At 39.6% G+C, this 24,366-nt stretch overlaps 1 long non-coding RNA gene across 1 annotated transcript; it reads right to left on the reverse strand.

Moving 5' to 3' along the window:
* LOC110429848 lies at window positions 4,503-12,236 on the reverse strand. The gene is made up of 3 exons (XR_002447035.1): window positions 11,806-12,236; window positions 5,366-5,439; window positions 4,503-4,684 (listed from the first exon to the last, which is right to left on the reverse strand). It is a non-coding gene; the product is annotated as an uncharacterized LOC110429848 (long non-coding RNA).

The following is a 24,366-nucleotide window of genomic DNA, read 5'->3' on the forward strand; positions in this document are numbered from 1 at the left end:
CTCAGTGTGCATGTTCACAAAACTTTCACTTGTAGAATTAATAAACTTTGCTTGATGTGTTGTCCTGTTTGCAAAACTAAGGTAGAGATCAGGTGCATGGGCTCTGCTGGTGGAAAAACACCAACATAACCAAGTCTATTTCTTTATTTATTTTTCTCCATCCTTAGGCACATTAAACAAGATAAAGTTGTGTTACATGATTTATTTATTTTTGAGTGGTAAGATCAAAAGATTAAGCACTTAATGTTGCATTTAAGTTCACATGATAGAAAAGAATAAAATTGCTTAACGAATGGAAAGATTGTCTATCTCTATATAAATTTTCAAATAAGTACGACTATCATCTTCCCAAGATTGAATATAATGTTTTAACTTGTTTAGTTAAGACTAAGATTAAGAGAATGGTGCCATGAATAATTTTAAAGAGCAAAGCATATTGAGTTAATCAATTTAAGTTGTAACTCTAATATGTTTGTGTCTTCACTTATGTGCACACCAAGATCAAGAGAAGAGAGTGACCACTTACCTTAGAATATTACCTTTATTATTAGAGCGTGATGGCACTAACTGATGAGGGGTAAATGACTGGTGGTCCTTCCTCTTGCATCTTGAGTTGTTCATAGACATCTTGTCTTCTCTGTTGCACTCATTCTTTTACTATATTTTGCTTCTTTAATCTGTTGACTCTTTTCACTCTAGTCATTATTATGCCTACAACAGATTAGTGGACAACACATACCCAAAGGAATATACAAGTAATGACAAGGGCATTATTGTAACACAGCTAAGGGTCACTTTCTATTCTACAAAAAGAAATTTGATTGAGCATACTTAGCATAGCGCATTTATTATTCACATTACTTTTTTCTAAAGGTTTGAATTTATTTTCCCTTCTTATGTTTTGATTCTCAAATATAGGCATTATGAATCAGCACAAACTTATATAAATAAAGTAATAGTGAATTTAGAGATTGTAAACCAGCGTGTGGAGCGATGAGGAAGGACTTGGTTGGATCAGCTAGGGGAGTTGGCCTTCCTTCTCAACCTCAGAGGTGAGAGTGCAGAACGTTGCATCCTCTTCTCTTATCAATCCTTCTTCCTTTTTGGCTAAGAGTGAGTTGTATCTTCCTTGTGCAAAATTATTGTATCTCTTCATTTCTAGTGTGAGTTCATCTCAGGACTTTCCCAATTTGAATGGAAGTTTTCCTGCAGGGGTTAGTCTAACAAAAATATTCCAATATCTACTACAGCATACTATCGGCTCAAAAATGAACCTAGACACCACGTCTAATTTGCTTTAGGAGGGCATTTTAATCATGCATAATTAAAATCCTTTGAAAGTAAGATCACCACTCCTAAATTAAGTTCCATACTTCATTTTAAGAGATGAATGAAACTACTCCAAACCTAAACATATACTATAGCAAACAAAGGTAACATAAAAGCACTATAGAGATTTATTCAAATAGTGATGAAAGAGTATTATTATTGTTTAGCACAGTGAGCATATCTTTAAAGGTAGAGGCAACCAAGATAGTATAGCAGTGTGGCAAAAGATGTATCTATGTAAGCATATCCCCCAAGCTTGACTTTTGCAAAAGTCAAGATTGAATGAAGGTAATTCAATGTTGCATAATGATTGGTTGGACATACCTTGCATTTGTTACTCCTTCGATCTTATTGCTCTAATCTTGGAGGGTTAGTGACAAGAATACCCGAAGGAATATTTTCATCATTATAATTCTATGCTCAATTAACAAAGGTAGCATAGTAGACGAGCACTCATGTCATGGTCTAAACAATGCTTGTTTTAGGATACTAAGCTTATCTTTGGGAAACCTTCAAGATGTGGTTTGGCGAAGTGGTTTCCCTTCCAACACCACTCTAAGTGTATTATTCACCACAATGAGATCTACAATATTTATGGTAAACATATGTGTCTACAACCACCCTCTTAATAAATTTTGTTACTCTTGGTAGAATAAGGGGGGTTGAGGATCTCGTGTGATAATATTAGAGACTAATTGATCCAGGAGATTTCTCATATGAGCATGAGTGTGACAGGGTGTTTAATGAAATAATTCACATGCTCAACAATATGATCTCCCTTTTCAAACTCCAAGGGTGTCTCTTCATGGTTATCTATAGGCAATAAGTTTGCCTCTATTATTTCATGCCTATGACTTTTATTAGATATTTATTTTCTAGGATTTCCATGAATTGATGTCCCTAAGGTTGGTCTCGTCTAAAGCTTTTTCTAAACTTGGGTGAGTTTTGTTTATCAAAGAAATTGATTTAAGCTTAACATTTGAATTTACCCAAGTTTAGATGCTAGTGCTAAAACTTCATCTTCTTCCATCCATTCTTTGATAATAGCATATGTATTTCTAATATGTTTTACGCGTTCCTGCTATTGTTGTTACTCTTCAAGGTTATTCTATAATTTTCATGACTCCTATTCTTAGGGTGTCTTGATGGATTTCTAGGGTCATTATGAAGTTTAGTAGAAGAAGCATAAAAAGATTTATTGGGGTGAAGGATGGGTTAGAGATGGGTGCAAAGACATTTAATATGGTCATAGAAGGGGAGAAGATAGAATTTGTTTCTAAGTGGCTTGGCTCTCCTTCTATGGCTTCACTTGGCATGCCATCCTTGAAATTTTTCAATGTCTTTTTAGGAAGGAAAGGAAGTTGATGATGCTTTTTCCAAGATACTTCTAAGAAGATCTGATATGCATTGATTTAGGAGCATCTTAGCTAATTGGAACTCTACATTAATACGGAATTTTAAAGGTATAGGATTGATAGCTAAATCTTAAGAATGATGTGGTTGTATTTTAGTTATCAAGACTTCTATTTTTAGTTTAGATAATAAATCCTTTTCTTCTTTTGGGGAGTTCATAAATAGCCAGAGCAACTCTTTTGAGCATAAACTCTTGCTTTTAAAGATAATAAAGAACCTTCGAGAAGATAAATCAAGGGATTCCTTGTAACTCTTGGTAAGATCCAAATGTTTAATAAACATGGGGCCTAGCAAACCAAGGTCAGGATTAATGATCCCATGATATATTTGAAAAGGGTTTATTATATCATGTAGACATGGGCATAGCTTATAGATATTATGATAAGGTTTATGCTTTAAGCTTTTGCACATGCCAAAAAGATAAATAGCAATAGAATTAAAACCATCCATAAGGATGAACACAAAAATAATGAAGAGAATGGGACAGAACAGGAAAAGATAAAAGTATAATACAAGATTAAGCTAAAATAAGTCAAAATCAGCAAACCGTTCTCCAGCAACGGTGCCAAAAATGCTTGTTGGTATAAATTAACTGCACTTCATTTAAATAGATTTAAGTAGGATTATCCGCAAGCGCACAGATATCATACCAGTGTCACATTTTACCCGGAGGTTTTAAATATCGTATCCACAAGGAACAGTTGTGATGATGACATAGTATATAACTTAACCCTACAATTAGGCTAGATCATATCAAGAAAAAGGAAATAGCTAATGCACTCTGGTTCCGACTCCGGTAAACTTTGTATAATATCATCTTATTGGGCAAGTAACCCCGAATAGGAGAATAATCATAGTAATCTCCTACCAGGCACCTATAAGCCTATCAATCCTATCAATGGGAAGTGGACTATAGAGGAATCAACGCAGCTATAAAGTCACCTATGCGACTACCACTATCCGGCTGATCAGGGGACATTCACAAGTAAACCTAGCCTTGGCACCATGCCTACACTACATAATACTACTTCAACCAAGTTACGACCAAGATCAAAGCACTCAATATGAGTTGTGAACCAAAGAACGATAAGAACAAGTTTCTTACTTAAATCAGAAGGGTAGTACAAAAGTACCTCAGAGCGCAGCTCCGGGCGAGGGAGCTGAATCCAGAAGAATACAGCCATGAAGAAGCGCCGACATGCCGGAACTCCTCCAGAATCTCTACTCCTCTACTTAATCTCTCTAATCTCTAAACAAGACTAGATCTAGAAGAACCAGTCTCTCCTAATTGCTACATCTAGCACTATGCCAGAAATGCTAATTAGTGACGCGTCCAGAGAACCATTAGTGACGCAGGAAAAACGCGTCACTTTTATTACATCTCTAATGTGAAGACATTACTGACGCATAAAAACACGTCACTGATGTGAGCAGACAGCGACACGTATTGAGAAAACGCGTCACTGATGTGAGATACCTGGCGACGCGTATTGAAAAAATGTGTCACTGATGTGAAATAGCTGTGACGCGTATTAAAAAACGCGTCACTGATATGAAATAGCTGCGACGTGTATTGAGAAAACGCGTCACTGATGCAAAATACCTGCGACGCGTACGGAGAAAACTGGTCACGATGACCCTACATTAGTGACGCGTATAGCTGAGACGTGTCTCTGATAAAGATTTGCAAAAAAAAAGATACCTAGATCAGTGTACAGTTCTGAAGCCCATGTTTCACAATATAGTATATTTCACAGCAGTACATAGATTTCACACTTCACAGTAAGTTCTCACGATCAAAATACATAACAATCTATTAAATTGTAAGTGTTACATATAGTATCTACGAGAACAATGAAAATGTGACGCTTGCTTTACAAAATAAATGAAAATACATCTGCTTCCTTTCCTTTCAGCTCAGTGTAGGCCAATTGCTCCCAGGCTACAACAAAAGAGTACATAATTAATTAAAGACATAAATGTAAGAAACACCATTCTACTCAATTTCTACAAAACAGTAGATAGTTTTTAAGTCTAGAGGTGCATAGCATACATAGTAGATGACCTCCGGTGGCAAATATACTTCAACAGTATATAAATCTACTGAGTATGAAAATAGCACCTTCAACAGTATTATCATTTGGACAGCGCAACTATTGATTGTGATTTAGAAGTTTTGGTCCTTAGTAAGAGCAGCAATATTGAGCATATAAGGAAGGAAGCAATCACTAGCTGATTACAGAGTCGTACATAACACTATAATATGATAGTTACTATTCATGACAACCCCAGCTATTTATCTATCACATGGTTTTAGTAATTTGATTTTTAAAGGCTAAAAAATAGAGCAACGGCAAAATCTAGTTAAACTAAATATATGCACACATAAGGAATAGTATCCCATACAAGGAAGAGAACAGTTGAAAATTTAATAAATACATGAAAAGTTAAAGGCATATCCACTAGCCCAAAGCAATGATAACTGCATGATCAACAGGAACATAAGTGAACAAAAGCTGAAAACCATGTTTTCCTAAACCAGAAAATTATCTAACTGACAGCAAAAAGACAAACTCTAACCAGTCAGCTCGTACTCGGAGGGATTTTAGTTCAGCTCACTTACTGGTAGGTGCCTCACCAACTGGTAGATGCTTGTCGATCAAAGAACACAAAAGCAACAGCTTCACGAAATATTAACTGTACAAAATAAGATTGGATGAGCATACTAATTTAAGACAACAGATACAGAGTTGAGGTAATAACCACCCACAAACTAAAAATAGAGTTGAGCTAATAACCACCCACAAAGTCTATTATCTAGGTCTGAATTAACAATATCGTTGGCATCTCTTCTAAATGAAATTCCAATCCATCAGTCGCGCATGGGATCTGAAGATAGCCTCTAGAATCACTAGGAGACAAGCCATCAAAAAACAGTAAAACCAAAGCTCCCAGCACATGAAAAGCTTAGGTTTCAGCATATAAGTTGACTGAAGATACCTGCACAACTCCCAACAGAGAGCCAATAGCCCAATACTGAAAATTAGTCACCGCCTACACCACAAGGATTGCAGCAAACATAAATCTGACAACTAGCTGAACCCACAGTTGTAAGAAAACACAGGATACACGTGTACAAACTATCAACCAAAGTGAAGTGGCAGTCTATCATGTTTGAACCCAGCATTTGGTCTCGGCAACCTTTTTTTAGAAGTGAGCAACCTAAAATACTTCAGGAAATTAAAAACTAGAGTGCCAATTCGCAAGTGCAGAGTTACTGAGATGTTAGTTCATCACTTTGAAGTGCTGAGGCACCCCCAAATAGATGCTGCTTGCACCCGTACACAATCAACGGTTCCAATATTTCGACAGTTCAATATTTGACTAGTTTATTGGGATTGACCCTTATATCAAATTAAATTAAGCATTGCTCTAATAAGATCTATATAGCACGCATGCAGCTAAGACAAATAGATGCATGGATAGTGCCCCAATGGGGTTGGTCAGTAACTCAGTATTCACCAATCACCAACCATCAACTTGCCTGTACACGTACGGTATGACTCCCCCTGAGCTTCCACCGCAGGACTAGTTAAGTAGCATCCACGAGCAGGCTACTAATAGAACCCAGAGTCCCAGATAACTAACAAGCCAAGCCAGGTGGTAGAGCAAAAGGTGGAGTACTTGTTTCTGAGTGGGCACGACATGGTGATGGATGATGCCCTCCAGATCTTGTTCTGTGTGGACAAGCTAGCCACCACCTGCACCATCAGGGGCCATGCTGGGACCACACCAGATCGCCGGACGGCACGGAGGAGGCTGCCGAGGCGACAGCCATGATTCACCGCCACCGTGTTACACCCCTGGCCGCCGACGATCGCCGGGACGTGAGCGAGACACGGTGAATATCGCGGACGACGGCGAGCAGAGGAACTCCTCTGGCTCTCGCACTTTTTCAATTAAATCAAAATCTGTTTCTCTTACACGCAATGGGGGTACTTAAACGATACGCCCCTGCCTGGCACGAAGGCCCCACTCATCATAGAGTAATACATCATGAATGCTAATGAACAGTTTACGCTATCCTCCTCCTTTGACGTATTCCCGAAATGCGCCATCACCCCTGGGTCATGACATCTCCCCCGGCTGGAGAATCTGCTTGTCCCCAAGCAGGAGCTTTTGGAAAGCGGGTCTTGAGCACATTGTAATCCTCCCAAGTAGCCGAAGCCGGCGACAGGCCCGACCACTTGACGAAAACCTATGGAATAGCAGAATTACCCTTGCGTACCAGCCGACGCTGTAGAATCGTCTCTGGCACGGCATCAGAGGCCTAGAGATCGGTTACACTTGGCAACTCTGAATAAACTGGTGTGTAATCGGGGATAAAGGGTTTCAGCTGAGAAATATGAAAGACGGGGTGAATCTCACTGTGAGGTGGGAGCTCCAGTTTGTAAGCCACTGATCCAATGCGCTCAATGACTGTATAAGGTCCAAAGAATTTGTAGGCTAGTTTTGGATAAGGCCTACTTGCCACAGAAGACTGAGTATAAGGTTGCAGGCGAAGCAACACCTGATCACCGACAGAGAACTGACGATCCACACGCTTCTTGTCAGCTTGCAACTTCATGCAATTCTGAGCTTGCTCCAAGCGTTGTTTCAGCATTTGCAAGTGAGCCTCCCGGTTACTGACGACTTCAGTCACATCCTGTGGTGTATCAGTCGTTGGCTCTGGATTGGTGCCTAAATTCGGCTCACAACCAAACAAGGCTTTGAAAGGAGAGCAACCAAGAGCAGTATGATAGGATGAGTTATACAACAATTGTGCCAAAGATAGCCATGCTTTCCAGGACTTAGGTGAATCTTGCACTGAACACCTCAAATACATCTCCAGACACTGATTAATACGTTCTGTTTGACCATCAGTCTGAGGATGGTATGCAGTGGACAGATTGAGCTTGACCTTGTAGAGCTTGAATAAATGTTGCCAAAAGGCACTCACAAAGATCTTGTCCCTGTCATTGACAATGCTCTGTGGTATCCCATGCAATTTGACAATATTATCCAGAAAAACTTGAGCCACTGTTGCAGCAGTATATGGGTGTTTCAAGGGTATAAAATGTGCAAACTTGGTTAGCCTGTCCACAACAACCAAAATTACTGTGTACCCATCTGATTTGGGCAAACCTTCCACAAAATCCATCGATAGGTCTTGCCAAACACCAGCTGGTATGGGTAAAGGTTGCAGTAACCCAGCTGGGTGAGTATGTGCATGTTTAGAGTGTTGACAGACTGAGCATTGCTTCACATAATTGTCCACATCAGTCTTCAAACCTTTCCAGACAAACAACTTCTTTAGTCTGTAGTAGGTAGCATTCACCCCTGAATGGCCTCCAATTGCTGAAGAGTAAAAAGCAGCAATAATCTTAGTTTTCAAAGCTGAGTTGTTGCCAATCCAAATGAGGTTGCCTTTCCTGATGAGGCCTTTCTCCAAAGTGAGTCCCTGAGCATTGGGACTGCTGATGGCTAACTGAGAAAGTAATGTCTGAGCCTCCACATCTGTAGCATAAGAGTTCAAGACTTCCTGAACCCACTGAGGATGCACCCAAGAAACTGCCTGTAAGGCCAGCATATGAGGCATCCTAGAAAGGGCATCAGCAGCTATGTTCTCTTTACCCTGTCTATAAATAATCTTAAATTGCAGACCCATCAGCCGAGTCATGGCTTTACGCTGCATAGCTGAATGCAAGTTCTGCTCATTGAGGTATGACAAGGATTTGTGATCTGTTAAAATCTGGAATTCTTGACGCTGCAAATAAGGCCTCCATTTCTCCACAGCCATAATAAGAGCTAAGAACTCCTTCTCATAGATGGACATGTGTTTATGCTTATCACCCAGAGCTTTGCTGAGAAAAGCAATAGGTTGGCCCTGCTGCATCAGGACAGCACCAATACCCTCAGAGCAAGCATCAGTTTCCACTTGAAATTGTTTTTGGAAATCGGGCAAAGCCAACACTGGTGTGGTTGTCATGGCCACCTTCAGCTGTTGGAAAGCCTGTTGGGCTTCATGTCCCCACTGAAATTGCTTCAGCCTCAAAATATTTGTTAATGGCTTGGCAATAATCCCATAATGCTTAACAAACTTGCGGTAATAGCCAGTGAGACCCAAGAAAGCTCTTAACTCAGTCATAGTAGTAGGAGAGGGCCAATGGAACATATCTTGAGTCTTGGCAGGGTCGGTTGCCACTCCTGCATCTGAGATAATGTGGCCTAGATACTCCAAAGAAGTTTGAGCAAATGTACACTTGGAAGTCTTGAGATAAAATTGATTGGCTCTCAGGACTTCAAACACTTGCTGAATGTGTTCTAGATGTTCCTCCCTGGTGTTGCTGTAAATCAGAATATCATCCAAGAAAACCAATACAAACTTCCTCAAATAAGGTTGCAAAATCTGATTCATAATGCACTGAAATGTTGCTGGAGCATTAGTAAGTCCAAATGGCATCACTCTAAACTGGTAATGACCTTGATGGGTCTTGAAAGCAGTTTTATCTTCATCCTGGGGCAGCATTCTAATTTGGTGATACCCTGATCTCATGTCCAATTTGGTGAATAATTTGGAACCAGCTAATTCATCCAAAATCTCTTCCACAATTGGCATGGGGAATCTGTTCTTGATTGTCAGAGCATTGAGCCTTCGATAGTCCACACGAAACCTCCACTGGCCATCTTTCTTTTTCACCAACAACACTGGGGAAGCAAAAGGACTGTGACTATGAGTGATAAGACCAGCTTCCAACAACTGTTTAACTTGATTCTCAATCTCAGTTTTATGTTGGGGAGAGTAATGATAGGGTCGGGCATTAACTGGAACCGCATCAGGATATAGCGGAATGGCATGATCATATGCTCGATGTGGTGGCAACTTGGTAGGCTCTTGGAAGATATCAGCATACTGTAACAGCAGATCTTTGACTTCTTCAGGAGTGTCAGGAGATGTTGCTGGCGGGGTCACCGATGTTGGACGGTCCACCAACACATAAGCCCAAACATCGTTGCCATGGATAGATTTGAACATTTGCTTGGCAGACATGGAGGTAAGAGTCACTGGAGACCTGCTCAACCAATGCAAAGTAACCAATTTACCCTCATGTTGGAACTGCAAGGTTTTAGCACCCCAATCACACTGCATAGGACTGAATTGTTGCAACCAGTCAAACCCCAGGATGGCATCATATGGTAAAGTATCCAGAACAATCATATCCTTAGTGAAAGTACTGCCCTGAATGTACCATTGGAGATTCTTGCCTTGATGGGTAGCAGACATGCAACTCCCATCGGCTAGCCGAATTTGCTGTCTGGACATGGGCACAGTGGATAGCTGAGCCATATGAACAAATTGAGAACTCACAAAACTGTGACTGCTGCCAGTATCCACTAGAATCAACATTGTCTTGTTCTTGACAGTGGCTTTCAGCTGAAGTGAATTGGCACCTTCAGTGCCTGCTATAGCATTTAAAGATAATTGCCCAAAGGTCTCTGTCAACATCTCATCCACAGCCATTTCATTGAGTAGTTCTTCAGGTATCTCCCTGTCCAAGTCATTGACCACCAAAGCATTCAAATGTGGTTTGTTGCGTTTGGTACACACCTCAGCATGGCCAGGCTCATACTTCTCCCCACATCCATAACATAGATTGTTAGCCTTTCGATAATCTCTGAGCTATTTATCCCTCCAAAGGTTCCCATAGATAGAAGGTGGCTTAGCCTCCTGCTTGGGTTGTTGGGTCCTGGAATTGGGATGCCTTTGTTCGTATTTCACTTTGCTCCGCTCAATGACTTTTTGTTGGATCTTAGCAATAACCATGGCAGCTTCCACCGTAGTTGGTCGCTGAGGCTCAACCACAGCTCTGATATCTTCTCTGAGACCTCTGATATAATGAGTAGCAAAGAACATGTCATCATAGGAACATCCATGCAAGGTGACATCAAACTGCAATGACTTGAAGCGAGTGGTATAGTCTTCCACAGTATCAGTTTGTTTCAAGTCCATGAGCTCGTTGAGAGCATACCAATGATCATCTGGGCCAAAGTGGTCTGCAATGCTGCTGAAAATGTAGACCATGTCACATTTGAATGCTGCAGTTTATATGTTTGCCACCATTTGGCAGCATTCTCCTGCAGATGCATGCTAGCAGTGTCCACCCACAAACTCTCTGGCAACTGATAGATGTGAATGTAATTTACACACTTATCTAACCACACCTTGGACTGGGAACCATCAGAAGTGGGAAAAAGTAACTTAGGAAGGGCATGACGAGGGATGCTCTCTGACCTTTGGGTGGACCTGGGTTGATTGAGATGGTGACTGGGACCAGTCTGCATTGGAGCTTTACCCCTGTCAGCGAAAACATTTTCAAAGCGATGATCCTCTTCATGAGCAATGACTGAATCGTCACTGACAGAGCTATGATCATTCTCAAACTGACGAACCGTCAACTGCGCCACTGCTTGCCCATTGGCCTGAACTTGTTTGGCAATCAAACGCTGCTGAGCAGAACACTGATCCACCTTCTGATTAGTGTCCGACAACTGCTGCTTCAGCTCTTGCTGTGTAATGCCCACATCATTCAAGCGTTTGGACAGAAGATCCAAGTGCTCCAGCAGATCCCCCCAACGCTGTTCTTCGACCAGCACTTTGTCCGCCATGTGTTCGAGCAAGAGTTGCGTCTGGGCCGACGGCTTGGGTTGTTTAGGTGGCGCCGTGGTGACAATGATCGAGAAAACAGTGACCAACAGAGTGTAACAACAGGTTTGGCCTGGCCTCCCCTATCGTGTGCTACACCAATACCCGACTCCTGGAACTGAGGCAAGATCGAGGGATTTTACCACAGAGACGACGCGGACGACGCTCTGGAACCCAAATCCACGCACAGTTTCCCTCCAAACACCACCGCTACACAGCCGACCGCAGCTTATGGAATTTTACACGGAGACAAACGCCCCGCAACCCTGGGCTGGAAACCGATTGGAGCTAGAGAAAGTGGGAGCGATGTGGGTGCTCACCGTGGTTCCCGCCGCCGAACCGTGACTGCTCGATGCCGAACCCCAGTCGAAGCCGAGTGCGTCGCCGCCAGATGCGCGCCGAGATGCGCCACGTCTGGATCCCGTCGCGCCGCCGCCGTGCGCCAACCCGCCAGTATTGCTGTGGGTGAGTCCCGTCACGCCGCCGCCGTGCGCTTCTCGTAGCTGGAGGATCGAATCGATCCGGCAGGAATTGGTGGACCGAACTCGTGTGGGTCTCGCTCGATTGCAACGGCCGCTGCAGCCGACGCGAAGCGAGAACGAGTTGGGTGGGTAGGGAAGGGAGGAGGATTGAGTGTCTCTGATACCACCTGTTACACCCCTGGCCGCCGGCGATCGCCGGGACGTGAGCGAGACACGGTGAATATCGCGGACGACGGCGAGCAGAGGAACTCCTCTGGCTCTCGCACTTTTTCAATTAAATCAAAATCTGTTTCTCTTACACGCAATGGGGGTACTTAAACGATACGCCCCTGCCTGGCACGAAGGCCCCACTCGTCATAGAGTAATACATCATGAATGCTAATGAACAGTTTACGCTATCCTCCTCCTTTGACGTATTCCCGAAATGCGCCATCACCCCTGGGTCGTGACACACCGCCTCGCCTCTATGGAAGCAGCCCCGTTGGGATGAACCTGTGAGGAAGAGGGTGAGGGTGAGGGAGAGATAGGAAGAAGGAGAGAGGGTCCACCGGCCACTCACCAAGGAGATGAAGCTCCACCTTCAGAGCCGCAGCTACAGTGCTGCCGTCGAGCAAAGGGAGGAGATCCGGATCGAGGCCATAGATCTGAAGCGCCGTTGCGGACTAGGGAGGAGCTGCGGGGGTGGATGTCTACGCGCATGGTTGACGAGATCACGAATAGGGAGCCAACCACGAGTGTGATGAGCGTCGTGGACAGGGAAGGAGGTGGCCGCAGGCGGATCCCCATAGTCGGGAGAGAGATGGTTCCGGACAACGAAGGAGACGGCGCTAGTCAGATCTAGACGTGGGAGACAGTCGGCCAGATCTGGGCCTTTTAGGCCTTGTTTCCCCACAAATTTTGCAAAATTTATCAGATTCTTTGTCACATCAAATCTTTAGACATATACATGGAATATTAAATATAGATAAAAATAAAACTAACTGCACAGTTTGGTCAGAATTGACGAGATAAATCTTTTGAGCCTAGTTAGTCTATAATTGGACAATATTTGTCAAATACAAACGAAAGTGCTACTATTCCTATTTTGCAAAAAATTTTGGAAGTAAACAAGGCCTTAGTTCCAAAAAATTTTGCAAAAAAAATTAGATTCCCCGTCACATCAAATCTTGCGGCGCATGTATGAAGTATTAAATATAGATAAAAAATAACTAATTACACAATTTACCTGTAATTTGTGAGACAAATCTTTTGAACCTAGTTAGTCCATGATTGGATAATATTTATCAAATACAAACAAAAATACTACAATATCCATTTTGCAAAGTTTTTTTTTTGACTAAACAAGGCCCTAGAGGAGGGAGATGGTGCCGGCCACATCTAGGACGTGGGGCGGCGACGGAGGAGACGAGATCTCTCGAGAGAGAGGAAGTGAGAGAGACCCGGGACTCGGAGTTCACATCAAGATCCAAAAACTTTTCAAAACTCCTCGTCAAATTAAATCTTGCAGTATATGTATGGAACATTAAATATAGATAAAAAATAACTAATTGCATAGTTTGTTTGTAATTTGCGAGACGAATCTTTTGAGCCTAGTTAGTCCTTGGTTGGACAATTAATGCTGTATAAAAATGAAAGTGCTACAGTACTCAAAAAAATTTCACCTCCTCAACTAAATAAGGCACCTAATTTTATTTTTTTGGGTCCGAAGTCCTATATAGTGGGGGGTTTGATTGTTTTCATTTTTTATGTCCGAAGGACATGCGAAGGCAACAGTTCCCTAGCCAGATAACCAATCGTCTTGTTAATTTTCTTGCCATGTAGTCAGTGACGCGGCTCAACAGGAAGAGTCACGGGTATGTATGAATATGAGTGACGCGCGTGGACTTTACGCGTCACTTTTAATACTAGTGACGCATTTTGTTAGGACCCGTTACTAATATCTCTCTTTATCAGTGACGCGTCTACGTAAAACACGTCACTTTTGCTAGCAGTGACACGTTTTGTTGGGAAGAGTCACTAATACAGCCACATATCTGTGACGCGCTTAGTTAAAACGTGTCACTTCTATTACTAGTGACGCGTTTTCTTGAGAAAAGTCACTGATATCTTCTCATTAGTGACGCGTCTTGTTCCTAGGACATGGGCAAAAACTTAGCAGCGACGCGCTTTGTTCAGCCGCATCACTAATATACTTATTAGTGACGCGTTACAGATCTGAGTCACTATTGAGGTGTCTCCTTTGTGCTGTTTTGGCATATAGTAGATGAACTAGAACTAGATCAACTAGAGGGACCCTAACCCTAATTATGTAGAGAATATGACGCACCGGGGTGTAGAATGCCTTTTGGGAGGGGGGTCTGCCCCTTTATTTATAGCCTGGTGGGATCGACGTGCGCCGTAGGATCAAACCGACTTAATCAAGGGCCAAGATGCATCAAGAGAGGCGGTGGAGGAAGCTTCCGAAAGATGGCAGCCAGAAACCCTAGGGGGGCACCGGTCGACGCCACGGTGGGGCCGGACGGCCCCACCTTCAGAAATCTTCCGGTCCGAACGTTCGGACCGGAGACCCCGTCCGACGATTCCCGCCCAATGACTTCCGCGCGCGCGACGGCTTATCAGGTACGTACGTTTCTTTTTTTTTCTTTTTTGTTTTTTCTTTCCTTTTCTTTTCTTCTTCTTTTCTTTCTTTTTATGTTTCTTTTATTTTTTTCCCTCCCGATCGTTACTGTTAGTTTTCTTCTCTTTTTCTTTTTCTTTTTCTTTTTATTTATTTCTTTTTCTTTTTTCTTTTCTTATTTTATTTTATTTTTCTTTATCTTTTCATTTTCCTTCCTGCCCGTTGTTGTATAGTTTTATTTTTTTTTGTTTTCCTATTTGTTTTTTCTTGGTATTTTTTCTTTTCTTTATTTTGTTTTTTCTTTTTCTTTTTCCCTAATTCATGTTTATAGATTCAATTTATTTTTCTTTTTCTTTTATGTTATTTTATATTTTTATCTTTCTTTTATTTTTTCCTCTATTTTTTTATTTCTTTTTGTGCTTCATTTTTTCCCTTTCTTTTTTTCATTTTTTATTTCATTCATTTTTTTTGTTTCTTTTGGCAACACATTAATTTAGTGCTGGTTATAAAGGTGTTTATTAGATTATTTTTTGTGGAATACATGCATGCATGTGATTGAAACGCTACAAACGTCTTGATATTGATTCTATGGTGGTTGTTTAATTTTTTAGTGGACTAATACCATAGGAAGCGAGTGATATTATTTTTTATTTCTGTTTCATTCAATTTTCCATATTATTTTTTATTTTATTTTTTATTTACTATCATTAATTAGTTTTATTTATTTTTTTATTTCTTTTTTGTCTTTATGTTTTTATAGATTTTTTATTTTTCTACTTTATCTTACTTAATTATTTTTTATATTTACTTTTTTCTTTTCTATATTTCATGAGATGTGATGTAAAATGATGTTTTTTGCAATGTTCATGTGGTATACAATACCATGTTCTTTGATGTTTTTTATGATGTTTATGTAGTATATGTAATGTTCTATGATTTTTTATGATGCTCATGTGTTATATATGTAATGTTCTATGATATTTTTTTGTGATGTTCGTGTGGTATTTTTGTGATGTTCTACGTTTTTTTTTGTGATGTTCGTGTAATATATATCTGATAATGCAATATTCTATATTGTATTTGGCGATGTTCTATATTGCATTTGGTGATGTTCGATGGTTCATTTAGTGATGTTCACTTAGTATATATGATGATGTACATAGTGATATTCTCGTAATATATATGTGATGTTCTATAGTGTATTTAATGGTGTTCTATATTGTATTTAGTGATGTTTTATGATGTATTTAGCGATGTTCATGTTAATGTTCGATAGTGAATTTAGTGACGTTCATTTAGTATACATGTGATGTTTTTTTTGATATATTTAGTGATGTTCAGGTAATATATATATGATGTTCTATAATGTATTTAGTAATGTTCTATGGTGTATTTAGTGATGTTCACTTAGTATACATGCGGTGTTCTATGATGTACTGAGTGATGTTCGTAATGTATTTGTGATGTTCTATAATATATTTAGTGATGTTCCGTAATGTATTTAGTTATGTTCACTTAACATACATGTGATGTTTGCTTTTTATTTTTTCCATATTCCATTGTATATGGTATACACATGATGAATGAGATACTGTATGATTATCTTTAAGTATTTTCACAACATATTATGTAGTATTCATACAACATGTTATGTAGTATTTATACAACATGTTATGTAGTATTTTTCCATGTTCCATTTGTTATATTATACGCATGATGTTTCCCTTGTGTAATGTTATTTATTATATAATTCTATATGTTTATTTTATTTATTTATCGGTATTATAATACCAATCATTTAAGTGTGTTTTCATATGGAATATTGTTTTTTCTAAATTTAAAATATTTTTCTGTGAAGGCGGAATATTGTTTTATGAATCTAGAACACCACCTTTATTCAATAATAAAAGAAAATATTCTATCTTTATGAAATACATATTCGTTAATAAAACTTTATCTGAATATATTCATGTTGAGATCTTATTTTGAAGCATTTAGTATAAGGAATCCAATAGCGCAATCTGAATTTAATTTGGATACTTGATTTGCTAACTATAACGAAGATGGAACATCGTCTCTTATGAAGATAGAACATTATTTTTTAATGAAGATGGAACATCGTCGCCATGTTTATAATACCAATACGGTTCTTAGAATATTTTATTATGAAGATGGAACATTATTTTTTAAACCTTAAACATGCTCAATACAAAAATGTTCTATCTTTATATGATAATTATTCGTTATTAAAATTTTATCTAAATATATCCATGTGGGATCTTGTTTTGAAGGATTTATTACAAGAAATCAAATGGTGTAATCGAAATTTAATTTGGATATTTTGTTTAGGAGTTATGACTTTTTTCATTAAAAACCATTATGTGCATGCGTCGTAACTAACATGGATATGTTGCTGCACTATCTCCTCGCATCAGCTGCGCATGGTAAAGCCACGAGCCAAAATTAATTAGTATGGGTGAGAATAAATACGTACCAGCACCAGCCATAGAAAAAGTACATTAAAGGTCTAATTTGGAAACAGTCTGAGAACGACGTGCGCTGCAGAGGTAAATGTAATTTTTGGCACTAAAACCATTATCAACTAATTCATTCAATAGCAGTCATTTAGAAAATGTATAGCTGGCTCTCAAAAGAAACAGATAAAAAAACAGTCAAAATAGTCCAGCCAACAAACAGTCAATAAGGTTCATTAAGGCTTTATTTAGTTCCAAAAAAATTTGTAAATTTTTTCAGCCCCATCACATCAAATCTTTAAACACATGCATGGAGTATTAAATATAGACGAAAATAAAAACTAATTACACAGTTTGGTCGGAATTGATGAGACGAATCTTTTAAGCCTAGTTAGTTTATGATTGGACAATATTTATTATCAAATACAAACGAAATTGCTACTATTTCTTATTTTGTAAAAAAATTTAGAACTAAACAAGGCCTAAATATATAGTCCACGGTGCCCGTCGATATCCTACACGGAAGAAAAAGAATCGTCGTGGTCCATTAAACGTGCGAGGCGGGAATTTGGGGCGCGGGAGTCTGCCGGACGACGCGTTTCTGTCCGAACGGCCGGACCAGACGAGCCCCCCCCCCCCACCTTGCCTCCCCTGCGGTTCTCGTTCCTTCGGGTGTCTTATAGAGCCTTCCTGACCCCGTTGGCGGTGTTGTTGCGTCGCGGTTAAGTTTTGTGTTTATTTTGCACTTGAATCCCTTTTTTCAGCTCTCTGTGAAATAAAACCTAGAAAATACAGAATATGCAAAACTCGTGAAAATTGTCAGATTAAACCCTAGACTAATGTGTTTTCATGTATTTTCTTGTGTCTAAAGTTCTAATAAATATTGACGTTATTGACCGTCAATAATGAAGAATGCTCATATAAAAACTATTTTTTTATCTAATACTACATAAAATAATTTAGCCACAGTTAATAAATTTATACAGTCGGTTTTGGTAACCATATCTACCCAGGGGCCATTAGAAATATAAAGTTGGGCTAAAGCTCTTCGTCTACTAAATTTGAACCACCTGACTCCTAACTTCTCTCTAGCTAGCTAGATAAAAATTAAATCCTAATTAAGCCAAATTTGTAGTTAACAAAACATTAGCATATCTAAAATTAGACAAACAATTTGAAAGAAAATAATATGGCAATAATTCATATTTATTAGAACTCACAAAAATAATATGGGAGATTCTTGTGCACCTACTCAGTTTACCAAAGCGCCTTCAAAGACCTGAGCTCATTTCATGTCTAATGGGTACACCACTATGCGTGAAGAGAATCTCGGAAAAAAAACATAATTAAACAAATAATCTAGCACGAAACCAGTAAGTACACAGATGCTCTAAGCTGGCGGGGGCAAAAATTTTCACAGGCGGTTTTAGTTGTAATACGCCTGTGTTGTAAATTTGTACGGCAAGATTTAAAAACCGCTTGTGTAAATAGGTCTGTACAAACGGTTCACATAAGAAAACCGCCTGTGTTAATGCTCCATTTACACAGGCGCTTCGGTTATGTGAATCGCCTGTGTAAATCCATTAACACAGGCAGTTCACATAATTGAACCGCTTGTGTAAATGGAGCATTAACACAGGCGTTTTTCTTATGTGAACCGCCTGTGCTATTAGTTCTATAAATACCCCACAGCCCCCTTCTTTCTCCTCGGGCAGAACTATAGCTCGCAGCCACATTCCATTGGAACACATCTTGGAGGTCCAGTTTTTCCAAAATACAAGGGGGAGGTTTTGATCTTTATTTCATGTTTGTAATTAATGTAACCTGTAACAGTATATATATATATAAATGAGTTGCATGTTGCAATGGTTAACATGATCTCTAGGCTTTAGTAGTTTCAATATTATATGTATATATATATATATATATATGTATTTGTAATACCCGATTTTAAGGACAAAACCAGATATGCACCATATGTGAGTTTTAGAAGTCAGATCTCACATATAGCTACAAATAAGGGACAATATCAAAAGACAATGCACAAATATATAACGTACTTAGTATAAAAGAGATAACCTTTAGTATCAGACAGTGGATAGACAACTCTAAACTTTGGGTATTAACTTCTCTCCACAGAGTCCAACTGACTGGTTGATCACAAGCCCAAGACTTCTCCTGAGGTGTGGGGGAAAATTGCAAGAGTGAGTCCATATCGAACTCCACAAGTATAGCAACTTGTTGACACCGTTTTTGGACACGTATCTTTTGACGCGTACCTGGGGATAGTAAACACTACTAACTTTTGACCCTTATACTACGCTTTTTTATTACAACGGCAAGGTTTCATTGCACCAAGGGTTGTTATCGCAACGATTTTCACTTTTGGTTGTGATAGATTGGTTTTTTGCCATGAAGGTTGTTTCATGGCCATAAGTGTGGAGTTCGTTGCAAAAAGTAAGTGTATATGCAACAAATTTTGAACGGTTGTAATAGGTGATTAATGTTGCCATGATTTGATTTGCGTTGTTGGTAAGTTTATTTTCATTGCAATACTAAGGTGATATTGCAACTCTTTATTTGATTGTTGCAATAGCCCATCTATATCGCCACGAATATATTCTGTTGTACATAATAGCCGCTTGCGTTGCAAAAAATTTGTACATATAGCAACGAAAAAAAGTTTGTTGCAATCACTAAGATTGCAACGATTATGGTTTCATTGTATGTAGCAGTTTCGTTCGTTGCAAAAAGGTTATAATATCAGCTTCACTATGGCGCATCCAAATAACCATGAGCCGTTCATTTAGTGAGATCCGATGGCTAAGATCATTCGTTACTTCTAAGGTAATATGTGAAATATAGTTCTATTTACTGATTAATTTGGTAAAAATAGATAAATAAGAAAAGTTTTAAATATAAAAAATCTTTTTGATCCAATAGATACATGTGTGATGTCTTTGATATGGTAAGCCTTTTTATTTGCAACTTTGTATTAGATAATTTAATTAGTGTAATTGACATCTAATGTACATAGACCCATTTGATTAGCATATACGTTATCCAATACGTGACAGCTACACACGCTATAGCGTTCTTCATTTTCAACATCCGTAACTAACATGCAACGTGTTTTAATTTAGAAAATACTCTTAGTGTGTATTTTAGTGTATACACACAACGAACATGCTAATTTTTATATAGGAGTAGTGGAGTACCCTTACATCACGGGTATATATAACTTGACATCTAACCACATGATAGGTCTATGTATATCTTGACATGAGAGTGATTATTAATATACCTAACTTTAAAAAATATTATACACAAATATTTCAATTCATATAATTATTTGTCAAAATAATTTGAAATATATAAAATAACTATATAAATTGATGAGTTGACATGAGAGTGATTATTAATATACCTAACTTTAAAAACTATTATACACAAATATTTCAATGCATATAATTATAATATGTCAAAAATAATTTAAAATAAATAAATTTACCTCTTCTTTATATAAATTGATGAGCTGCACAATAACTTAGGAAATTTCCCTATAATATAGCAACGAAAAAAATAAAAATTTGGGTCTTGCACAATAAAATTAAAAAAAGGTAACAACTTGGGATTTGAACTCTTGACCTCTCGGTCTTGAGAGCAGACTCGCACCACTAGACTAGGCTTGTATTTGGGTAGAAACTGCGAAAGTATCCTATATAAACGATCCTTGACGAGTTATATTAGAGAAGGATCTAATCTAATTTTTTTGATCAACGCAGAGGTCATAGCCTGTACCTCTGTTCGCGACGACTCCTCTCCGGCGGCCTCTCTTCTCCCCCCACGCACTATCTCCTTGCAAAGAACGTGGTGGAGGACCCCCTGATCCCCTACAGCTAGCACCACCAGCTAGCGTGGTCACGACCTCCCTAAAGCCTTTGTCGTCACTGCGCCCCTTTCCTACGGTCGTAGTCATCACAGCCTTTGAACTCCCTGCAGCAACTACGACATATTGGTGCCCTAGTTCCTTCCTGATCATCGACGAGATAAGAGGACAAAGCACGGCCAGTCCTTCCTCGGCGTGCAAGAGGGGACAAAGCGTTGAACCAGTTTCACCTCGCCCCCTTCATCATACACAAGAGTGACGATCAGCGGCCAGCCAGCGATCATCGACGTGAAAAAGAGAATCACGTATGCTTGCATTATTGTTCAATTTTTTTCTCTACATATTATTGTTAAGTTTGGTACTTGATTGGATCAAATTACTCACTATTGTTGATAATACAGACAAATTATTTCAAGATTGTTATTCAGATGCAATTGGCTCATCTATAAATTTTTTTATTTGTCTGGTTCAGTGCAAAAACATTCCATATTAGCCATTGGTACTCTATTTATGCTAAGGTCTAGTTGTTTTGTTTTTGGCTTGGTCTAGCAGTGTTGATTATTTATTATGACTTAATGTGTAATACTCCAATCTGAGTTTCAGTTCATGACATTTACTTTAACGAGATAATAATTTGTTCTCATTAACTACTGTTCTGAGCATGGATGGAAAAAAACACAAAACACGCTGGGCACCTGTTGTCACATTGGTCAGTGTTGAGCTTCTTAATATTGCTCTACATATACTAGTATATAAAGTTTGATAAAAATTCCATTTGGATGCATTAAAGTTTATTAAATTATAGTTAAAGGACCCTTTTTAAGCTTTGCTCAGAAAATTGATAGATTTTTATTTTCTTTATCTTTGATATATAAAGTTTCTAATAATGTCATGATCCCTTTAATTTGACGTGCTACAGGAAATCCTTGTAATATTTTGAAGCTATAATTAATGGCACATGATGATGATAGGAGTTGGAGGTTGTTGCCTCGATCATCAGTTGAGTGGCAAGCAGGTCTAGACAAAATTATTAATACTTGAAGGCACTTATGCATCAGAGACTGCACCATGTCCATGTTCAAGGTGTTGTGGAGTCGTGTACAAAAGAAAAACTGAGGTTCAAATGGACTTGCTAACTAAAGGGTTTGATCGGAACTTTGCTAAACAGAAAAGCAACACTGGTATATTTTTGAGTGATGATAGGGATCTGAATGTAGGCCCACTAGATGATGCATCCTCTGCCAACAATATGTTGTCTGCATTAATTAGGGGTGTGACCAGTGGTAATACCAATGAAGAGCCTTGTGAGAGTGCAAAGAAATTCTTTGACTTGTTGAAAGATGCACAACAAGAGTTGTGGCCAGGCTCACAGCTTACCAAGGTATCATTCTTGGTCAAGCTCTTTCAGCTTAAGTGCATGGGTGGATGGAGTAAGGAGAACACAGAGCAAACACTTAGCCTATGGAGAGATACGCTCCCCCCCGGACATTGTATCCCAGACACAATCAAGAAAGCACAGAAGATTATTCGTGATCTTGGCCTAACATACATTAAGATTGATGCTTGTGTGAATGACTGTGTGTTATTTCGTGGGCCATTGGCTGATATGGACATGTGTCCAACATGTGGTGAGAGTAGGTGGAAGAAAGATGACACAAATTCTGATGAGTTTGGCGAGCCTAGCAAAAGTGGTGGAGCAAAGAAGCACACTCCTTGCAAAGTTCTAAGGTATTATGGAGACTTAGTATGGAAACTAATCTTACCGATCGGGACTAAAAGTTCAAAATTTGGGAAGTGGTCTCCTAATTGGGAAGGTCCTTATCGGATAAATCGATCTGCTCCTGGCAATGCCTATATTTTAGAAACTCTCGAAGGAGTTGAATTTCCTAGGGCATTGAATGACAAATATTTAAAGAAATATTATCCTAGCATATGGATTGATGCGTGAAAGTTTAAGTGCCGATAACATTCCTATCGGCTGGATCAAAGTGTATGTGGGGCCGGACTCAATGTTTTAAAAGGGTGCCGATAACAGTCCTATCGGCTAGACCAAAATGTTCAGGAGTTCTCAGAGCAAAGCACGTCGTTGATGAAGAGTTCATGCATTCAGCAAGGCTTGGATGGCCGATATAGCGTGCAGGCGAATTTGATCGGCTTCTTCTATCTCTTTGATATCTTCATCGGCAGAGCCTTCCACCGGTTTCAGCTTCTTCTTCATCTGCAGTGCCTTGCGAGCTTGGGCGTTCCGCTCTTGTTCAAGGGTCTTGATCATCTCCGGCAGCTGACTTTCTTCATGTTGAGCTTGGGATAGGGCCTCTTCTACTTGTTTAAGCTCTGCCAGCAGGGCTTCCCTCTTTGCTGATAGATCGGAGATCTTTTGCTTTAGCGTATCTCCTGAGGATTTCAGAGTGCCGATGCTCTTATGTTTTTCATCGGAAAGGTGCTTTACTTTCATCACCTCCTCTAAGAGTTGGGCGCGAGCAGCTCTATCGGCAAGGCGCTGGGTGGCCTTTTGGTACTGGAGCTGTCGACTCTCCAAGTGAGCAGCCTTGAAAAGAATCTCCTCGGCATCGGCAAGGATTTGGCCTCTGAGAGCCTTGAACAAAGCCTTGGCTGGATCGGAGTTGTCAACCAGTTGGACTGTGTCTTGATGAAGGTGGGCCGACAGATCTTCCAGCTTTGCTCTAATCTCTGCCGAAGAAATTCCAACTGCTCAAGAAGAGCTTGCTTCCTCGCCTTCATCCTCAAAAATTTCGATGACAAAGGAGAACAAGCTGTCGGGAGAGTCCTGTTCCTGAAAAAGAAGATAAAATAAGTTATTTGATGATCAAGTACTGGTGACGATAGAAATAGAGATCGGGTAACTTACTTGTTTCAGGGCGATTTCTCGCCTCTGGCTAGCTGAGGTCGATGGTACTATGGGTTGATCGGCTGGAATAGCCGATGGAACAATGTCAGCTAAAAAATTAACAGGGGTAATTATAAGATGGAAAGGTAGGTTCATCGGCAATAATTTCATAGAGAATACGTTACCTTGAGGGGGTGCAGTACTTGTCTGAATTGAGGAAACTACCGATGCTATGATTGAGCCCACTGGGTCAGCGGTTTGCTCGTGTACATCGGCCGATGTTCCCTCTGGCTGAGGTTCTTCTTGTGGTTGAGGGGGAGACGGTACTTGCTGTGTCTGAGCTTCTGGAGAAGAGGGGAACGATTCTACAGGGATCGGTGACCTTGGAGGAGGATGCGTTGCTGAAAGGTCTTAATATGGCTAGAGGAGGGGTGAATAGCCTATTTAAAAATTCTACAAACTCACTAGAGCAAGAGGTTAGTAAAAAACTAAGCGAAGCTTTTTGCTTTAGCTCTAATAGGGTGTTGGCAAGCCACCTATCCAACAATTCTAGTTGATATAATCACTAGGC

The sequence above is a fragment of the Sorghum bicolor genome, chromosome 8 (genome assembly GCF_000003195.3).
Source record: "Sorghum bicolor cultivar BTx623 chromosome 8, Sorghum_bicolor_NCBIv3, whole genome shotgun sequence".
Classification (NCBI taxonomy): Eukaryota; Viridiplantae; Streptophyta; class Magnoliopsida; order Poales; family Poaceae; genus Sorghum; species Sorghum bicolor.